Here is a 10021-nt window from a genome sequence, read left to right on the forward strand (position 1 = left end):
ATGTTATCCATTTTGCCCCAAAACCCAGCTTCTTCATCATTGCCTCTAAATAAGACCACTCCATTCTATCATATGCCTTAGATATATCCAATTTGAAGGCCACAAAACTAATTGTACCTTTTTTCCTTATCTTCATAGAGTGAAGGACCTCATATGTCACCATAATGTTGTCACAAAGTGTTTAACTCTGTTTACAAGAGATTTTGCCATGATTTTGTATAGCACATTGCAAAGGCTAATGGGCCTATACTCACTTAGTATCCTTGGCTCCTTCAACTTGGGGATTAGAACAATGGAGGTGAAATTCAGGACTTGATCCATACCTTCCCTATTTAAGGATTTTAGAGCAGCAGTACACACATCCTCTCCCACAGTACTTCAGAAGGTTTGGTAGAAACAAGCCTCAAAACCATTAGGCCCTAGAGCTTTAAAGAGCCTATTTGACGCACAACTTCCTCCACTTCTTCTCTATTAAATTCCTTTTGAAGCATTTCATTCATCTCATCTGTTACTCTAGTTTTTATTCATCCGTTTCAGGAGGTGAAATGGATTTATAAACTTCTTCATAGTGCTCCTTAAAAGCCTCTTCTATTTCAATTGGCTCAGTCTTCATTCTCGAGTCAAAATCAATAACTTACTTGATCTTGCTCTTTTTCCTTCTCTGAGTAGCACAAGCATGAAAAGAATTGGTATTCTTATCCCCAAATTGATACCAGTTCCTCTTTGCCCTCTGTTTCCATTTGATATCTTCCTAATCCAGTAGCACTCTCACTTCACTCTGGAGTTGCTTAATTTCCTTAGCACTATAGATACCCTCTTATTCTTGTAGCATTCTAGTTTTGTCAGTTTTATTTCTTGCTTCTTTCTCACTATCTCTTGCATTCTTTTTACTCCACCCTATGAGAAACCCGTTGCAAGATTTCAGAAGACTTTGGACCTTCTTAAGAGGTTCTGGGTTAGGAGCACCTCTTGACCATTCCTACATAACCAACTGCTCACATCCTTCATTTTTTAACCAGTTTGCTTCAAATCTAAATAAGACGGTCTCTTACAAGCTCAAGTAGTTGAACCAATCATGGATAGCAGTAAAGGTTTATGATCAAAATGTATTGCAATCATCCCCTCCAACTAAGTTTCCTAAAAATTAGACAACCATTAGGTGTTTTCCATTGCCCTATCAAGCCTCTATTTGGTGAATGTATCATCAGAGTGTTTGTTACTCCATGTGAATTTGTCCCATATGCATGCTAGATAATGTAGTGAATTAGCTTCCACAGCACCTTGGAAGTGATCCATTTGAGTTTCCATCCTTTGTTTGCCTCTTTTTTTTCCCTCATATTGAGATATAACTTCGTTGAAGTTACCAATTACAAATCAGGCAGACTGGTTCTGTGGATTTAATCTAGCCATAAGGTCTCATGAAGCTTTCCTTTTACCATCTTCTAGGTGTCTGTAGAACCCAATGAGTAGCCATTTAACTCTTGTATCTTCTCCTGTAATCCATGCATTAATGTGCTACTGAGAAAAGTTATGTATTTCCAATTCAACATCATCCTTCCACAATAAAGCTAGATCTCCTCTTCTACCAATAGGGTCTACCACAAAACAACCAGCAAACCATATTCTTCTTTTGAAACCATTGAATTTCCCCAAATTAAGCAAAGTTTCTATTAAAAACACAACTTTGGGTCTCTTTTCCATTATCAAGAAACAAAGGTCTTGAACTATCTAATAGTTCTCAAGCCCTCGTAGTCCCAACTTAGGAGACTCATTGGGCTGCCTAGCAACCTTCATCTTAAACGATTCATTTATTGTAACTCCTTCTTCATTCCCTTTTCAAGCCTTAGTTGTCCTACCATCCAAATCACTTTCTTCATCCCCTATAACAATAGAGCGTTTATGACCATGAGACAAGTTTAGTGATTCACTTGAGATGCATTTCTCACACGCTCTTCTCTTCCACTGTCCTCTGTCCTAGGATTTGCTTCTTGTTTTGATGTTATTGTTATCGTTTACCTCTTATCTCTCCTCAGTAAGTATGTTTCCTTGGTTTGGTTGATATGGGCTTTTGCTTCCTTCGGCCCAGCAACCTCAATCAGTTCATGTGGGCATTTTGTAACCAAACCTAGTCCACCCCTTTCCTCTCCACATAGGTTTCCACTGGGACGCTTACTATACTCATCCCTTATTTGCTTAAAAATCGAACCTTTTCCTTGATTCCCTCCATGACAACTACTATTTTTTAAAATTCCATAGATTCTTCCCTTATCTCCTTCCTCTTTGTGATAGTCTCCACCCCCATTAGGCCTTCATATTTCTTGGCTTCATTTATTGAGCTTCCTAAATTTATTTTGCTCCTGGCATCGCCCTGCTTCACTAGTCTTTTCTACGAATTTTTCCAACTGACATTTTCATGATATCCATCATGTTGATTTTGATTGTCCCTACTACCGGGATTCTCCCCAAACCTCCTATCTTTCACCACTGATCTTCTACACATGTTTGACGAAACCTAGAGCCATGGGTAAAATTGATTCCCTATCCCCTTTCTTTGATTAGTGCCGAAAGTATGCCTTTTACCCCAGGTCATTGTGCACTATTCTCACACATCTAAAGCAAATTCCAAATAGTTTTCCATATGACAGGGGCACCCACATGCTTCACCTTTGAAGATTTACAGTCCTGCCTTAGGTTATAACCTTCCTAAGATCAAATTCGAGCTTAACTCACAAAAAATTACCCTAACCCACCCCATCTTCTTGAACATTAAATTCTAAGACTCTACCTATCGAACCTTCAATCAATTCCCCTATTTGGCAATTCATGCTTGATAGAGGCAGATTGTGCATTTGGACCAAAAGGGCTTCATGATCAAACCTTAGTAGATGCAGTTGGGAGATTCCATCGAATGGCTTCAGGAAAAATAGAGAGCTATCAAATAGCTATGGACGTCCTCCTAACACTTGGTTTTTGTAATCCGAATTAGCAAAAGTAATAATGAAACAACTAGGTTGCAATTGATGGAATGTCTAGTCAAAGCTTATCTTGAAGGTTTAGTGAGGGACGGATGTCTTAGATCAAATATGAGAAGATAATTATTCCACCTACCCAATCCAATGGTATAAAACTAATGGGCCAAATTCATAAATAATTAAAGTTAAGGACTTAAGAGAAATATATTGTGGGTATTAAAATCATGCTCTCAACTTATTTTAATAATCCACATAAAATAAAAACACACCCATCTTAAAATAAAAAAATAAAAAAATCTTTACCTTAAAATATTTAACTGAATGAATAAAGTAAAATGACTTAAAGATCCACGTAATAAGACTTAGGTATTACAGTGAAGTCCTGGTTTCTTGAGATGAAGTCACACAAAAGGACGTTTACATGAAAGTGTGATCAAGATAACCAATATAAAGTAAAGTGTAAATGTTTTCCTTCTCACTGGTGGAGGCTAGAGAAACTTGGATGACGGACATTTACATGAAGCCCTAGTTTCTTGAGTCGAAGTCAAACTGAAGGACCTTTAAGTGAAGATGTGATGAAGAGAACCAGTATAGAGTAAAGTTAAAAGATTTTTCTTCTTCCTGGTGAATGCTAGAGAAACTTGGTTGAATGATGTTTATGTGAAGCCCTAATTTCTTAAGTCGAAGTCACACTGAAGGATGTTTACGTAAAGGTGTGATGAAGGGAACCAGTACAAAATAAAGTATGAAATAAAGGAAAAGTGAAATAAAAAAGTATTATGGTCTATGAAATGAACGTTTATTGTTAAAGTTTATGATCTTATTCTTTTATTGATAAAGTGTACGATAAAGTTTACAGTTGAAGTTAAATGTGAATTATTGAATGATTATGGTCATTGCTCTTATGATATTAGTTAACTGAATATGGTTCCCATAGTAAATATTTATGGTATTAATTTTAAGGTATGCACAGAAAAATGGGAAATATAAAATCATATGCAATCACATGTCTAATTTATGGATCTTGAACGCTGAGATGTAAATCTAATACACCCCCAACACAAGGTTTATCACTCTCATTCATGACAGTTAATATGCAATGCATCCTATAAATGAAATTAGCAGTATGCAATAATCACAGTGGAAAAATGGGTGACTAAAAACACTCATGCCAGAATAAGATAAAACATCCCAATATCATTAATAACCGTCATATGTTCAAATCATAAGGTATCATATCCTTAATACAAATACTTTTATTAACTCTCCGAGATTAGATCAACTGCTTCATGCGCTCTAAAGCACAGAGGGTTAGAACTATAAACATAAAAATAAGATCTAATCTTTTGTCGAGATCTAGCTCCTCTTTAATCAGTCGGATCCACTGGTCCATCCGAGTGGAATGATAGTGGATCCACACGGGGTGATATTTACTTAAAATTTCAGTAAGTTAAACAACCACTGTATACAAAGATAAATTATGCATGATGAATGATAAATATGAAATGCAAGCTATGCAAAAAATCAATATTTGTCTCACATCCAGATTCCTAAACATTTTCAGAAAAATTGGGGTACACATTTTCTTATTGATAACATTTTTCAATTTATCTTTCAAAAACATATATTTCATCCTCGTTAAGCATCATTATTAACAAATCACACTTAATCATAACACTAACATCATAACATATGGTATCATCACAATCCCCCATATGCACTGCGAATACTTGTTGGTGACCATAGTACAACTTATATTAAAGCTATGTTGTCTGCAGACTCATTCTCGATGCATTGGTAACAAACATCATCATAACATATACACGCACTAGTCTTAGGTGTCATAACATTTGACTTCACTCTGACATACTTTAAAAAGAACCCATTCAAAACCCATTGATTGTTCTTTGTCAACTCAAAGGTTAGAACTCCATTTTTACTCACTCTAGAGTGGACAAAGGAGTTTCACTAGGATAATTTCTATCCTAGCCTTTTGGGTCGTGACAAAAATTATTTTCATGCTATACTTGAAAAATATAGTTTATAAAATATGCATTTATAGCAACTTTTCATGTGAAAATGACATTTATATGCAATATACTAAAAATGGTGAAAACTTCACATGTCATCTACTCAGTGTATCATATAACATGATGGTTCATGTTTAAAATGAAAATTATAACATGAATGTGACATTTATTAATAAATTATAAATAACTTATCAAAGTATAAGTTACAGGCCAACTTACAAACTGACCGAGTTTAGAAAAAATTATAGCGACTGTAAACAAGGTTATACTAAGTTAGGATTTGAGATTCTAAGAAAGATGTTCGTGAAAGGGGTGCAAAATTAATATTTATAAAAATACCCCTAAACTTCCTGAAATTGTCAATAAGGCCCTAAATTTTTACTATTTGCAAATAAACCCCAAATTTAACCAAGCTTCATAAAACTAATATTTTATATATTCTAAAATCATCTATGCCCTTAGAATTTTAAAATTAAAATTAAAACTATGCTAATCACATTCAACCTGTGGCATGCACCCCATTGATGCCTAAGTGTGTTTCCAACTAATTAATCCCCATGGTGCATGTGTACTCAAATCATCAAGTGCCATTAATAAGTACAACCCTAAAGATGAATTAAAAACTTAGGTTCAGATCCTACAAGTTCATCCCAACATTTGAGAATGGCTCAAGACCTTAATCACCATTAATCTAAACTTTTAAGCATGCATGATGCTTCTAATCTTATTCACCAAGAGATGTTTTAAAAAAACTTAATCAAATCATTCAAGTGCTGCAATGAGGCTATCGGTGTAGGGCTGCTGTGGTGTAGAAAGAAAAGAAAAGAAAAAACTAAGGCATGAAGTCATGCCATGATGGCTGAAATGTATAGGTATAATGACACTCTTTGATGCCCTTTTCAAGTGGTAGAAGGTGGAGGGATTGGCTGCAAATTGATGAGAATTGTGCAGCCCATGGAAGAGGGTGAAGTAGGGTGGTTGCTGGGTGATGTTTTGCACAAAAGCCAATCGGTTTTGGTTCTACTTGGGGTGGCTTGAGTCAAGACTTACCATGATGATTGGAGGGGCTCTTGGGGATTGGAGGAGGAGGGAGGTGGCATGTGGTGGTGGTTCAACCAAGTGAAAAAATTCAAACAACCACAAAGCCATTTGGTTTGGCTTTAACTAGACTTCTAATGGAACCGATTGGATCTTTATGGTTTGGTTCCTTAAAGCCAATTCGACCAACACTTAAACTAAACTAAGAGGGATAATGTGAGGGGTTAAAAGATAAAAATGCCCTTGAGAAAAAGGTGTAATTGGCATGGGCTAGGGGCTGAATTGGTATAATGTACCAAGTGATGCATCAAGGTGCAGATTGTAGTGTTTTGGTCAATGACATGCCTTTATCTCAATTGACATGTGTTAGATCAAGACTAATATTCTAATTTATCTAAAAATGATGAAAAATAATAAAAAAAATAATAGAGTTCAGATGAAAAAGGTGAGAAATAATTAAAAAGGATATTAAGCTTAAAAATTGGTTTAGAGATTACTAATTATGTATAAGTTGAGTAATGCTCTTAACTCAAGTTGAAAAACGCCCCATTCACTTTCACAAAACTTTTCATATTATCTCATCTCATTAATTCATTATAATTTTTTTAAATTTTCATACAAAATAAAATAAACAATTTAACTTTTTTGAATCCCAAAATAAAAATAATATTAAAAAATATATTCTAATAATATTTTTTTCAATTTTCAATTTTTATCTCAACTCATCTTATCTATGAAAACAAATGAAACTTTAATTTAGGTCCAAAGAAGACTTTAGGGGCATGAGGTACAGTATGGGCTTGAGGGAAGACAAAGGTATGGTGCATGTGGGCTTCAAAATAGAAGTGCAAAAATTGGAAGATAAGGCTTTTGGGCCTTGTTGGGCTTGAGAGACCTTTTGTAAATCTTTGATGTGGGCTTTTTGTGTGGGTCAATAAGTGAACCTTATGTCCAGGTTTGAGAGTTCATACAAGGTCTCAAAAGCCTATTGAGATTGGGTCAAAATGGTATGTCTATCTATTAATAGGCCGAGGGCCTCTACTATACCAAGTTAGGCCTAAAGGCTTAATAATGACTTCTACATGTTTGGGGTTAATCTCTAAGGCTTTTCAAGAGGGGCCTATAGGTCCAAATAGATTTAGACTTATTGCATTCCTAGCACATCACTTCCTTAGTGATTAAGGACCCAAGATACAACACTATTGTGCTTACCTCTAAATCTATACATACTTAGCCTTTTGGTTAGCCCACTAAGGATGCCAAATGTCAATCTCCTCTTGATTCATGGCAAATATTCTAAAATAATATATTAGAATTCTGCCACTACTTCTAACTAAACCCAAAGTCTAATTCTCAAGCTATAAAAAAAAAAATTAATTAATTAATTAACTCTAAAAATAAAAAATAAAAATTTACAATCTTATGCTACTTAGGATTAGGCCTGGGCTCCGACTCCGACGGAGTCGGAATCGCCAATTCCGACTGGAATCGGAACCGGAAGTGCACTCCGACGGGGAGTCGGAGTCCGACTCCGATCGGAGTTCGGAGTTCGGAGTTCCGTTCGGATTTCCGATGGCTTCCGATCGGAGTTCGGAGTTTGGAACTCCGATCGGTGTTCCGGTATTACCGATCGGAATTGAGCTCCGACCGCCGCCCAATTCCGATTCCGAGTTTTTTTTTTTTTTTTTTTTAAAATGATATATATACATAAAATACATATTACATCTTTAAGAAACTCTTATACAATTGTCCAAAACATTGATAATAGTTTAAATGCTATTCCGAACATCTTCCAATACATCTTCCAATACAGAGTTGCTCCAAAACATCCTGGTTTGTCGTTGGTGATACCTGAAATTAAAATAAAAGTCACAATCAATAAAAAGAAAAAAAAAATGATTCAGAAAAGAAAAAAATGATTATCATTTCTCACCAATATTTTTTAATCATGAGTTTATCAACTTGAACACACTCCAAGTATCAGTCATCAGCAAGTATGCTAGGGTTCACAATTATATCTATGAAATCATAAAAAGTATAAGGTTAATAGATTTCTGAAATTATAAAAAGAATTAAATAAATAAATTGAAATACTCAAACAAAGTTACCCAATTCAAGCTTATAGCTATCAGCATCAAAGCCAATGGTATCTAGTCCAATGGGCGTATCACTCAACCAATTCTGTGTGCAAACGAGGGCCTCCACAGTTGACGGTGACAATGAACTCCGGTAAGAATCCAATACTCGACCTCCAGTGCTAAATGCTGACTCAGAGGCAACCGTAGTGATTGGAATGGCCATCACATCTCGGGCAATACGAGAAAGGATCTGATACTTGGTGGAATTAACCTTCCACCAAGTTAAAAGCTGAAATGACTCGCTAGGTGCCTCGACCTCTTCCATAAAATACCGTTCAATCTCAGAAGTACACTGCATAATATTCCTCGTTGCAATGAGCTGATGATACTGATTCACAATATTATAACCTCGACGAGGTGGATTTAATGAGTCATCTGAGCTACGGTCATCGAATAGAGGTGTCGGCCTCGAGTGTGAGGTGCCCGCTGCGGATGAAGGCTGACCACTATTGTTGTAGTGAGAATATAAGTCATCAAGATCCCTTTTAAGGGCTGTAATAAACCGTGCAGCCTTCACTGCCCCCATTGTGGAATTTGCCCAAAATTCTATCAAGGCCAACTTATATCGGGGGTCAAGGATCACAGCCACAAAAAGTAATCTATTTACTTTCTCAACATCCCCCCAATATTTATCATATTTGGCCTGCATCCTCATAGCCATACCAGATAATAATCCACATGAACCCGTACAACCTTCTTGCAAGTGGTAGTGAAGCTCTGAGAGCTCGCTGAAGAATAAGTTTGCAGTTGTATATGCGGATCCAGATATCCGCATAGTCATATCATAAAAAACTTGTAAAAATCTCACAAAGTGCCCCACACTAGTCCAATCATGTGTGTCTGGCGCACCAAGCCCCTTTCCTGCAGGCTCCAGCAAAGCATACTTAAGTGCCCCATCCTCGACCTCCATCCGCTCGAATGCAGCTTGGTACTTTTGTGCCACATCCAACATAAGGTATGTTGAGTTCCATCGAGTCGGAACATCCAAGCACAATGTCTTAGAACATGAAATTCCAAGCTGGCTTGCTATTGCCTTGAACTTTGACAACCTTTGAGGGGAAGCCCTCACATACCGCACAATGTTGCGGACTCTGGTAATGGAATCATCAACCTCTTTTAACCCCTCACTGACAATCAGGTTGAGGATATGAGCACAACATCGAACATGAATAAATTCGTGGTTGCGGATGACATCAGCTTTCATACTCGTATTCCTCTTGAACCATTCAATTGCGGTGTCATTGGCACTGGCATTGTCAACTGAAATACATAAAACCTTTTGAATTCCCCAATCCTTTAAACAATCATCCATTAGTGCCCCAATTGATGCTCCCTTATGATCAATAATTTCTTTGAACCCAATAATCCGTTTTCTCAAATTCCATTCACTATCAATGTAGTGCGCTGTGATACACATGTAGGAAATGTTTTGTATGGAAGTCCATGTGTCAGTCGTAAATGACACTCTCTGGCTAGTGGTAGTGAACATCTTCTTCATCTCCGCCTTCTCTTTTGCATGCTTCTTCATACAATCCCGCATCACCGTATACCGTGATGGCAATGGAAATCGTGGCTCAATAGTCTTGACAAACTTTCGGAAGCCTCTTTTATCGACTGTGGTAAAAGGCATCTCATCTTCAATTATCATCTCTACAAGCATATCCCTCACCAATTTCTCACTGTATTGAGGGATGACCATCTTCTTAATCTGTGTACCATCAGTGGCCGTAGAAGCTTCATAACTGAGCTTGGTCTGATCAGTGGCTGCGCCTGCCTCTCCCTTCGACATTTTATATCGCTGGCAACCTTGGAGATGGGCTATTAAGACAGCGGTGCCTTGCTT

Source organism: Carya illinoinensis, chromosome 8 (assembly GCF_018687715.1).
Source record: "Carya illinoinensis cultivar Pawnee chromosome 8, C.illinoinensisPawnee_v1, whole genome shotgun sequence".
NCBI lineage: Eukaryota > Viridiplantae > Streptophyta > Magnoliopsida > Fagales > Juglandaceae > Carya > Carya illinoinensis.